This window comes from Rhinichthys klamathensis, unplaced genomic scaffold, assembly GCF_029890125.1.
Source record: "Rhinichthys klamathensis goyatoka isolate OS25496 unplaced genomic scaffold, OSU_Roscu_1.1 h1tg000090l_1, whole genome shotgun sequence".
Taxonomy (NCBI): domain Eukaryota; kingdom Metazoa; phylum Chordata; class Actinopteri; order Cypriniformes; family Leuciscidae; genus Rhinichthys; species Rhinichthys klamathensis.
In genome coordinates, this window is record NW_026606629.1 from 2,726,142 (window position 1) to 2,738,331 (window position 12,190).

Genomic DNA, 12,190 nt, shown 5'->3' on the forward strand with positions numbered 1-12,190 from the left:
GCTCTTCGGCGATTCATAGCCAGACGTGGCAGACCAAAGGAGATCAGGTCAGATTGTGGCACAAACTTCCGTGGTGCCGATCGAGAACTGCGAGAAGCCTTTGCAGCTATGGACTCCCAATTAAAAGAGCAGTTAGCCAATTACCAGATCCTCTTAAAGTTCAATCCGCCTAATGCTCCTCATTTTGGTGGCGTCTGGGAGCGAGAGGTCCGCTCCATTAAAGCTGCTCTCCAAGTGGCAGTTGGAAGTCAGTCCATCTCAGAAGATGTCCTGTCTACTGTCTTATGGCTCGTTTCCACTGAGGCGTACGGTACGGTACGGTACAGTACAGTACGGTTCGGGTCGGTAAACCATGATCCGGCTAGCGTTTCCACTGCCAACAGTACCCTTACTTGATAGGCGTGGTGTTTGCCGGAAAGAAGCGATCGACGTCAGTTTCGCGCGAAGAAAGCGACATAGTAAACAACAATGGATGACAGACAGCAGATCTTGTTCTTGCTTGATGTTTGTCACAAGAAACAAGCGCTGGCATTAGGCGTTTCTCAATACCAAGTAGCCACGCAAAGTCCGACTCAGGAGAATGACTCCCGAGGACGCGAGTCCAGTAATTCTGCTGATGGAACAGTGCGTTCTTGAATGCGCCACTCAGCTCGCTCTGCTACTCCGGTTATATACATTTTAGGCAACAATAAAACGAAATATGTTATAAAACACCACTCTGCTACTTTTCGATTTAATTTAAATACATTTTAAACATTATAAGCACACAAATGTGGTTCAGGCAACGCATATATATTCACTGCATGTATGTAACGTTATATTTATAACAAAACTAAATATAAAACACAATCCTGCCTCTTTTCGTTTAAATTTAAAAATATTAAACATATTCCAGGCAATGTATTGCATTGGTACAAATGTTGCAATAAACAACATTACAGATGATCTTGTAATAAAAAAAAAAAAGACAAACTATCTATTTTTGTTGAATTTCAGTTTTATCAATAATAGCCATTATAAAAGTATAAGTAAAAGGTACAAAAAGATATACAGTAAAGCTTTAATAACATAATGCAAACAATTCAGTCAAATATACAAATTCAGCGCTCAAATATATGAAACTTCACTTAGCCTTCTGCCAAAACTATTGGCCAGGGAACGAATTATAGATTCACGAGACCAAAGATTGCCTGTTAGGTCTGTACAAGACGAATTATATCTCATGTTTAACCACTACAGAGACGTCAGAGTCAGCGGGAAACATCAGAACGACTAGGCGAGGAAAGGCTGCTCCAGGCGGGGTTTTTGAGCGCCGAGCACCCGGTGATTGCTTGGAATGGATCTTCAAATTATCATAAATCTATAAATAAACCACAGATTTGAGCTTTAAAAAACTACTTTCTCGCCTGAAAAACTCTTAAAACTACATTTCGTGACACAATAACAGTAGTATTATTTCAACTGTATATTAAAAAATGGCGTTTCTAATGCCCTTGTAGCACGCGCAAGTCACGATACTCTGTCAACCAATCAACGTTCTGCAGTGAGTCTAGCTCCACCTTTTAGTACCGTACCACTGTGCTAGGTACCACAACGGAAGGGTACCCAAAAAGTGGTACGGTACGGTTCGGCTTTTTGGTACCATTCACAACTTTTGACAGTGGAAACGCAAATAATTGCGTACCGAACCGAACTGTACCGTACCGTACCACTCAGTGGAAACGAGGCATTAGTAGAGGTAGAGGGCATTTTAAATTCGAAACCCCTCGGATATGTCTCAGCAGACATTGCAGACCTCGACGCCATTACACCAAACCTTCTCCTCATGGGGCAGTGGGATGCATCGCTTCCACAGGTGGCGTATGCCTCAGGAGAAATGGGGCGGCGCAGATGGCGCCATTGTCAAAATCTTGTGGACCAATTCTGGACTCTATTTACAAGGAACTACTTGCCTACGCTCCAGACACGCCAGAAAAGGCACAAACCATCAGACACTCAGACAGTAGACTCAGTAGTCTTGATAGTTGATCCACAACTTCCCAGAACTCAGTGGCCTATCGGTAAAGTGGTTAAGACTGTTGTCAGTAAGGATGGATGTGTGAGACAGCTGATGTTCTTGTCAAGGGTAAGGTGTACACCAGGCCAGTTGCTCGCCTCATTCTGTTGCCAGCCTTAGAGGACAACAAAGACTCTTAAAGAATTCTCCTAAATTGCACATTTACTGCTCAAATGTGGGGGCGGCTGTTGTGAATTCTTTGCACTTTGTCTTCAAGTATTATCTACTGCTGTATTCTATATCCTTGAATCCTTGAAGGGAGTATTATGTAGAATACTTAATACATGTGGAAAGTACGTAGTGCGCAATTTTATTGGATGCTGTTTTGGCGTAAGTGACGCGTTCTCAGTTACGCATACAGAGCAGTCAGAATATGACGCAATTATCCACCCGTGCAGTATCTCTGAGTGCAGGACAAAAGTTATTGACGAAGTGAGTTTATTTCCTGACTTTATATTCGTAATACTGGATGTTTATACTGCTGAGATTATCTCTAACATTAAGCCTGTAAGTCGCGGGTGTTTCGTGATATCTATATGTATATTAGTTTGTCATGTGAAACGCACGTGAAAGTGCCGCTAGCATCGTGGCTTATCTTGCTAATATTGGCCATACTTTGTTTAACTTTGTTTATGCATCTGTATAAGATATTCTATATTTATTATACTTTAATACCATAACGAGGACGTTGTATAATGTACCTTTAGTTGTTTATATGCTCTGTTATATTCTGTTTGCTTGTTTCTTATTCTGCTAAACACATTTTGAGAGAGCTGTTGAAATTGTTTAATTGGTAATGTACTGTTTATCACAACAGTATGTGGGCATGTATGTTTAACATTTAGTTATTTACTTCTGTTTATTTGTTTATTGCAGAAACTACCTCCAATGCATAGTTCATATGTTTATATGGTAAAACCCTGCACACAAATAAAAGGTGGAAAAGATATGATGACTCCTACTCCCTGATCAGAGTACTGAAGTGGTTACGAACATTAAAGAACCGGCATTCAGTGGGGCAATCCCCAACAGGCCTACTAAGACATTTATGGAAAAAGACAATTTTCTTTTCAAGATGTTTCCAACTCTAACTTTGAACCAATTCTGTAGAATGGCCCATATAACCTATTTGAACAGAATTTGTTTCCAGGTATGACTAAAAATGTGCTTTTGACTTTCATTTATATTTTAATTTATATATATATATATATGAAGAGTTTGGTTCCAAAACGCAATAAATCCATCCATAAATCCAAATTATCCACAAAAATGTGTTTTCTTTACCAAGAAAGTGGAAAGATGAAAACCACTATTTTCTGTTTCAAACGTTCACATAGCATTTGTAGGTCATAATAACAAAAAAAATTAAAATCCAGGTTTTGATTTTCAAAGATTTATTATAAAAACGGATTATTTTTTTCCCCAAAATGCAATAAATCCATTAAAAAAAAAATCAAAATGCAATTAATCCATTGAATCAATATAAAAGTTTTTTTTTTTTCATATTGAAACTGTTGAAAATACACAACAACGTAAGTTTATTAGTATAATATTTTTATTAAGAACTGTAAAGAAGATTGAAAACATGTTTCCTCCTCCCGAGTGCCTCATCTTCTTAATCTCCTCACGTAAATGATTCGATTTCGATGCCTTGCGTTTCTCACCCACCGCAGAAACAACCACAGGTTCATCAATGCCTCAAAATTATTCATTTTTTTGTTTGTTTGTTGATCGAAAAGTACAAAATCGATAAGAAAACTAGGAAGCCGGGTGTATTTAAGGCGCTGCCGTTACTGTTTACATTGCGTGGAATGGTGCGTTGTGATTGGTTGAGAGCGGATATATCGCATTCTGCAAAGAAGGGAGACTGGCGTTTGTCGCGGTTTGGAAAGAAAGGGAGAAAACATGACAGAATAACACGGCGGATATCGCATTTTACTTAAAATTAAACATTGACTTTTCAATACCAACCAGATACAATACTGATTTTTGCAGTAACTAATTTTTTTTCAAAATGGCGTTTATCGCGTTTTGGAACCAAACTCTTCATATATATATATATATATATATATATATATATATGTATGTGTGTATGTATGTATGTATGTGTGTGTGTGTGTGTGTGTGTGTGTGTGTGTGTATATTGTCCTTGCATTCTTTCTTGTGTGACACACCTGAATGAAAGGCTCATTAATATGCGGGGTCTTTGTATTCTCAACCACCTAATTATTCACAATGGGGTTGGGCCGTTCACGCCCATTCGCATATTGCCTTGGCTAACAAAAAATGTTTTTCACAATTTAAAATAATCTATTGTGTTATGTGAATGATTAGAAAGGATGATTTTCAGATCATTTTGAAGCAAAAACTCTAGGCCACAACTTCCATTAGTCAAAAGTCTTGTGGACACATATTTAGTATGTGTGTTGTGGCTTTATTTCAGAAACTTTAATTTTTAGTTTTTTTCAATAACCATGCATAAACAATATTCTCTCAAAAATACAAACGTGTACATACATGTTGCTCACATATTATGGTAGCACTGTTTGTGCTAAATAGAGTGAAATTTCACCTGTGCCATTAATATGTTTATAAGCAACTGAAAAAAGCACAAATGTCAGGGCATGTCAAAACATCTCAAGGACCCCAAAAACACCTTGGTCCCCAGAGGGTTAAAGCCTCAACAGTGGTCCTTTTGGTCACAACGTGTGATTTTTGACACAATCAACAAAGAAAAGCATACCTTGGAGGTAAAAATATGGGTCTAGAGCCCTGAGTAATATTTCAATGTGACTTTTTCAGAGATATTGACAGTTTATTTGAGCTAAAAATGATTAAAATAAGAAGAATATATCAGAATTGGATTCTTTGTATCAAACAAAGTAGAAAAAAAAATACATTATACAACAATTTAAGACTAAAGGAAGCTGAGATATAACCTTTTCTCTTTTCGGCGGGGGCCAATTTGGATTTTATGGATAACTGCCACTAGGGGGACCACCCCAACTTGTATCCATGGATTTTTGAAAACCTTAGGCCTATACCTAACACCCTGCCAAAAATCAAAAACTTTTCCAGATGTGCCCAATTTTCATGAATTGCATCCTAGCTATACAGCTTTCTTTGCTGACCACTTTCTACCAGTTTTTACCACAGGGGCTGCCTCCCTTACACATTTGTCGCGTGACTCTACTAAAGTCATTTCCAGTCTGAGCTTGGCACACTTAAACTCCTCGGTTAAAGCAGAGACTGGCAGCTGCAATACTCCTTTACTATAAAGTCCCACTCTGCTGAGGCAGCGTGGAACTCCCAACCATTTCCTGATGTATGAACTTATTAACGCTTCCAGCTTATCCACTGTTGTCAAAGAAACCTCGTACACAGTCAGTGGCCACAGCAACCTTGGCAGTAGACCAAACTGAAAGCACCAGAGTTTTAGTTTGCCTGGTAGAGCACAGCTGTTTATGCTCTTCAACCCTTCCACTGCTTGTCGTCTAACTTCTCCCACTTGAACTGTGTCCTTTAGATCCCCATCGTACCATCTCCCAAGACTCTTCACTGGCTTCTCAGAAACTGTTGGTATTGCCTTACCATTAATGAAGAATGTTTTATCTACTACCTTTCCTTTTACTATCGAGATGCTCCTTGATTTAGAGGGCTTAAATTGCATTCGTGCCCAATATTATCTGTTAACTTCCCCAATAACCATTTGAGCAGGCTACTGTTGTAGTCATGGTTGTCATGTCATCCATGTATGCTCTGATTGGTGGTAGTCGCATCCCAGAAGCCAAGCGCTCTCCTCCTACTACCCATCTTGATGCCCTAATGATTATTTCCATTGCCATGGTAAAAGCCAGTGGAGAAATGGTGCATCCTGCCATTATTCCAACCTCTAAGCATTGCCATGCGGTGCTGAATTTTGGAGTTGAGAAACTAAATTGCAAATCTCCAAAATAGGCTTTCACTAAATTTGTTATTGACATTGGTACTCTGAAAAAATCAAATGCTGCCCAAAGAAGCTCATGTGGTACTGAACCATATGCATTAACCAAATCCAGGAATGTTACATGGAGCTCCTTCCTCTCCTTTTTAGCTGACTGAATTCGTTGCCAGATAACATTGTTGTGTTCTAAGCATCCTGAGAACCCTGGAATGCCCGCTTTTTGAACTGAAGTGTCAATGAAGCCATTCTTTAATAGGTAGGTGGACAATCTCTGGGCAATAATGCTGAAGAAAATCTTACCTTCAACGTTTAATTGGTGGTGGTTGAGGAGATTCCCCCTTCCATGTGAAGCGCTTTGAGTGCCTAGAAAAGCGCTATATAAATGTAATGAATTATTATTATTATTATTATTAATAGTGAAATAGGACGAAACTGACTGATGCTTGTAGCATCTTTTTCTTTAGGTATAAAGACTCCACCTGCTCTGCGCCATGCTCTAGGTACAACCTGTTTTTTCCATGCCACTTTTATCAATTTCCACAGAATTCGCAGAACTCCTGAAGCACTCTTGTACACTCTGTACGGAACTCCATTAGGCCCTGGAGATGATGAAGCCCTTGCCTTTCTCACAGCCTGCTCTACCTCTTTCCACTTAGGTGCACAGACCTCCATTTGGTATTCTGCTGGGTTGATAGGTGGTATGTCTGATGGAATTGACATAGGCTCATGCCTTTTTGCATCTGTATGCGTTTCCTCCAAATATCTCTCTAGCTCAACCCTAGATGCTTTTAAAGTGCCATTCTTCTCCCTGGTGAATAACTTCTTTACGAATTTGAATGGGTCTTTATAGAAATTAGCCCTCGCACGTTCCTTCTTCTTGTAGCGTTTCCGTAGACGCTCAGCTCTGCGTAATGTTGCCAGCTTATCTTTTATGGCCCTTTGTAAGAGATTGAGTCCCTCCTTCTGACTTTGTTCTGCTCTTTTCCATTGCTTCCTCAGCTGTCTCCTTTCTCTAACTAACCCTTCAATTTTATATAAAAATCCTTAATATATTTGAATAATTGTTTAAATATTAGTTTTTCAAACACTTTTGCTATACTACTGATGATAGAGATAGGTCTATAGTTGTTAGGATCAAGTGCATCGCCACCCTTGTGTATTGGTGTAACTCTGGCAGACTTCCACATTAGTGAAACCACACAGGTGGATAACGATAAATTAAATAAATATGAGACGCAAGCTTAATAAACTTAATCTCCAGTACTATTACCTCACTTTAGTTCGGAGATTGCTTGCTGAACTTCAGTAGGATTTATTGTAACAAATGAAAAGGAACTGTTAAGCTCATCTACCGGACTAGAGTAGGAGAAATAAGAAAATTGTGAACTACAAATAGAGGAAAAGTGTTGGTTAAAAGCATTGGCAACCTCGGAAGGATCACTGATAACATCATTATTAACTTTGATTTTGGTAGCAATGCTTTGAGTTGAGTTTTTAAATAAGGAATTAAGACTTTTCCAAAACTTCTTGGGATTATTGAAATTATTAGACAAAAAGATTGTATAATAATTCGATTTAGCATTTCTCGTTTTGGTCGTACACATATTTCTTAATTGTTTATATGCAGCCCCGTCTGATGAGTCCTTTGACAGGCGGTACAAAAGATGTATTAAATCAGCATCAATCCATGGTAAGTGTCGGCCCTTAACCTTTACTGATATCCAAGGGGCATGTTTATCAATTACTTTAAGAACTTCAGTATAGAAAAAATTCCAAACATCTTCAACAAAAGGAATACAGTTAAACCTATTCCAATTTATATCTAATACATAGGTTCTCAAAGTGCGGCCCGCCGAAACATTTCTGGCGGCCCGCGATAACATCTGTAAAACTGTTAAAACTATTGCTTTGAAAAAATGAATATCTCCGTTTAGTGGTGTTTAGCGGCATCCATAGGCATAAGCGGTAATTACATGGTCCGACCGACCGATCGCACTTGACCTCACTCCCAAGGCCACCAGGAACAGTGGTTGTCTACACAGGAATAGGAATCGTGGCCAACCGAAACCAGCACCACAAATCCCATTGCAATTTAATCAATAGTAGTATCAGTATCAGTAGGAAGTAATCAATATTCAATGTGACTTAATAATAATCTTAACAATGTCAAGCTTATTAATAGCCGCGTTTCCATTACCATTAAAGGAGGAGCTAGGGGAGGAGGTGGGTTGCAAGCATGCAGTGGAAGCAGCTAAGCAAATGTTACACCCCTGGAAAAGGGGAATAATGAGTAATAAGACACAGGACACGGTGTTACTTCCCTCACGTCCAGTGTAATAATGCATTTCTTTTACAAGAACAATAATTCAACAATACATAATATTACAAAGTTATTACTAAATGCAAAATCAGCACTAATTAAACACTTTACACTAACCGACAAAATATCACTGCAAAGTACAAATGCAACTGGTTACTTTAAATACGTGGAACAGGCTGTATTATTCCTCTTATATACATAGAAGCTGAACAGACTAATTAACAAACATGAATTTAATTATTCTAATATTTAACGCACCTATAACCACACTGATAGTTTAGCAATTAACTTCACTCTTCTCAACTACACAAAATAATATAACATATCCCAGTTATTTATCATTAAACACATCTTCTCTTTAAGTGCTGAACACTGCACATGAACCGTATAGTTGTATATCCCCACCATGCGATGTACACCACGTGATGCAGCTAGCAAAATAGCTATAGTGGAGCTTACGTTAAGCAGCACTTACTCAAAGCAATAACAATTATACAGACAAATTTGACTTCTAGCTTATTTCTTAGACTACAGAGGACATAAATACAGACATAAAATGCATTAATAAACAGATTTTACCTGGAAAAGGGGAATAATGAGTAATAAGACCGCTCAATATTAGTAATAAGACCGTAAATGCAACCGTACACAGTCCATATAGAGGCATTTGGCCATCTCAAAGTCCGTGTGTTTTTTTTTTGTTTTGTTTTTTTCAATGGAGTGTGTGTTGGATCACAATTGCTTGAACAGTCCATTGTGAATGTGTTTATACACTCACCGGCCACTTTATTAGGTACCCCATGCTAGTAACGGGTTGGACCCCCTTTTGCCTTCAGAACTGCCTCAATTCTTCGTGGCATAGATTCAACAAGGTGCTGGAAGCATTCCTCAGGGAGTTTGGTCCATATTGACATGATGGCATCACACAGTTGCCGCAGATTTGTCGGCTGCACATCCATGATGCGAATCTCCCGTTCCACCACATCCCAAAGATGCTCTATTGGGTTGAGATCTGGTGACTGTGGAGGCCATTTTAGTACAGTGAACTCATTGTCATGTTCAAGAAACCAATTTGAAATGATTAGAGCTTTGTGACATGGTGGAAGTAGCCATCAGAAGATGGGTACATGGTGGCCATAAAGGGATGGACATGGTCAGAAACAATGCTCAGGTAGGCCGTGGCATTTAAACGATGCCCAATTGGCACTAAGGGGCCTAAAGTGTGCCAGGAAAACATCCCCCACACCATTACACCACCACCACCAGCCTGCACAGTGGTAACAAGGCATGATGGTTCCATGTTCTCATTCTGTTTACGCCAAATTCTGACTCTAACATCTGAATGTCTCAACAGAAATCGAGACTCATCAGACCAGGCAACATTTTTCCAGTCTTCAACTGTTCAATTTTGGTGAGCTCTTGCAAATTGTAGCCTCTTTTTCCTATTTGTAGTGAAGATGAGTGGTACCCGGTGGAGTCTTCTGCTGTTGTAGCCCATCCGCCTCAAGGTTGTGCGTGTTGTGGCTTCACAAATGCTTTGCTGCATACCTCGGTTGTAACGAGTGGTTATTTCAGTCACTGTTGCCCTTCTATCAGCTCGAACCAGTCTGGCCATTCTCCTCTGACCTCTGGCATCAACAAGGCATTTCCGCCCACAGAACTGCCGCTCACTGGATGTTTTTTCTTTTTCGGACCATTCTCTGTAAACCCTAGAGATGGTTGTGCGTGAAAATCCCAGTAGATTAGCAGTTTCTGAAATACTCAGACCAGCCCTTCTGGCACCAACAATCATGCCACGTTCAAAGTCACTCAAATCAACTTTCTTCCCCATACTGATGCTCGGTTTGAACTGCAGGAGATTGTCTTGACCATGTCTACATGCCTAAATGCACTGAGTTGCCGCCATGTGATTGGCTGCTTAGAAATTAAGTGTTAACGAGCAGTTGGACAGGTGTACCTAATAAAGTGGCCGGTGAGTGTATGTTTTTCTCCAGAGTCACAAGTGTGTGTGTGTTTCTGGGCATGTTCCATTTGTAGAACAGTTCTGAAGTGTAGGTGTATGTGTGTTCAATGTCCTAAGGGTCAATAAAAGTGAATGTGTGTGGATGTGAAACAGTCCATCAAATGTTTTTAAATCACCCATACAAGAAAACAGGGTGATAGGGGGGGATCTGATCAGGATCTGGCCACATGGCCCCGGGTTGTTGGGGTCCATAGTGTTGCACAGGATCACACCTGTATGTGGGCCTGGCTGGGAGTCCTAGGCTGTAACAAGCTGGAAAACCAAGTTCATCATAGGTGAATCGCTTTGGGGGTCGTCGTCCTCTCCTTGGCTGGTCTTGGAATTGTACATTCTCACTATGACTTTCACATGGGGAAGGTGACATAGGAAGTACAAGGCTGTCTCCAAGAGTCTCCAGCTCCTCAGGTGCCTCATCTCTGCCCTGTGAATCAATCCTGTCCTGTTCCTCCTCAAGCTGCAGCACCTTGTCATGTTCCTGCCCTGGTTCATCCTCAAGCTGCAGCACCTTGTCATGTTCCTGCCCTTGTTCATCATGTGCTCTAGTGGACTCAGTGTCTGCTAGCTGATAGGTGGGTTCCTCCTCATCACATGTCTGTGGAGCATCACATGTCCCGTTCAGAAGGGGCTGTGGAGGTGGGTAATAGAACCATTCATCCTCCGATTCCTTATCGCTGTCATTCTGGTGGCTATTAGTTTCCTGTTCATTTGTCTGCTTTGAAAGTTTTGTCTTTGGCCTAGCAATTTTGAGAGGAACTTCAAGGGGTAAATGGTCACATGGGAGCAACAGATTGCGGTGCAGGATTCTGCTATCTCTTCCTTTTCCTTGTTCTGGAACAACTTCGTACACTGGAGCATCCTTGTTTACACGTCGTACAACCTTGTGGATCGTGTCCTCCCAATGGCTGCGGAGCTTGCCAGTTCCTCCTCTTGGAGTCAAGTTTCTGACCAAAACACGGTCTCCTGCTTCCAATTCTGAGCTCTTTATTTTGCAATCATGGTTTCTTTTCCCTCTTTCAGCAGATTTTCTTGCATTTTTCCTTGTTATCTCGTAGGCTTCTTGCATTCCTTCACGCCACTTTCTCATGTACTCTCTGTGATCAGGCGTGCCGGTTTCTGGTGTCAGACGGAATAGTATGTCGACTGGCAGCCTTGGGGTCCTCCCAAAAAGAAGATAAAAGGGGGAAAAGCCAGTAACTTCACATCTTGTACAGTTGTATGAAAAAACTAATTTGTTCACTGAGTCTTTCCAGTTTGATTTCTCCTTCTCTGTGAGAGTTCTCAGCATCTGTATGAGTGTGCGGTTAAAACGCTCAACCTGTCCATTACCTTGAGGATGGTATGGCGTTGTTCGCGAGCCTAGTACTCCAGATGTCTTTTTCAATTGTCCCAGAAGCTGGTTTTGGAATTCACCCCCTTGATCATGATGAATGCGTTGAGGAAACCCGAACCTTAATGCGTAATCATTAAAAAGTTTATCTGCCACTGTTTTTGCTGACTTGGATGTTGTGGCGTAGGATTGGGCGAATCTGGAGAAATGATCTATAACAACTAAGATATACTCATACCCGCCTGCACACTTGTCAACATGTAAGAAATCAATGGACACTAACTCAAAAGGCTGGGTTGTCACAATATTAGTTAGAGGTGCCCTAGTCTCTCGGGTTGGTTTCTTTTGTTTCAAGCATGAACAGCTACGAGTCACATAGTGGTCGATGTCACGCTGCATGTAAGGCCAAAAGAAGTGCTCTCTTACCAGTGAGGTGGTTCTGTCAACTCCTTGGTGCCCCATATTATCATGCAGTTCCTTCAAGATGGTTGCCTTGTACTTGTCAGGCAGAACAAGTTGTG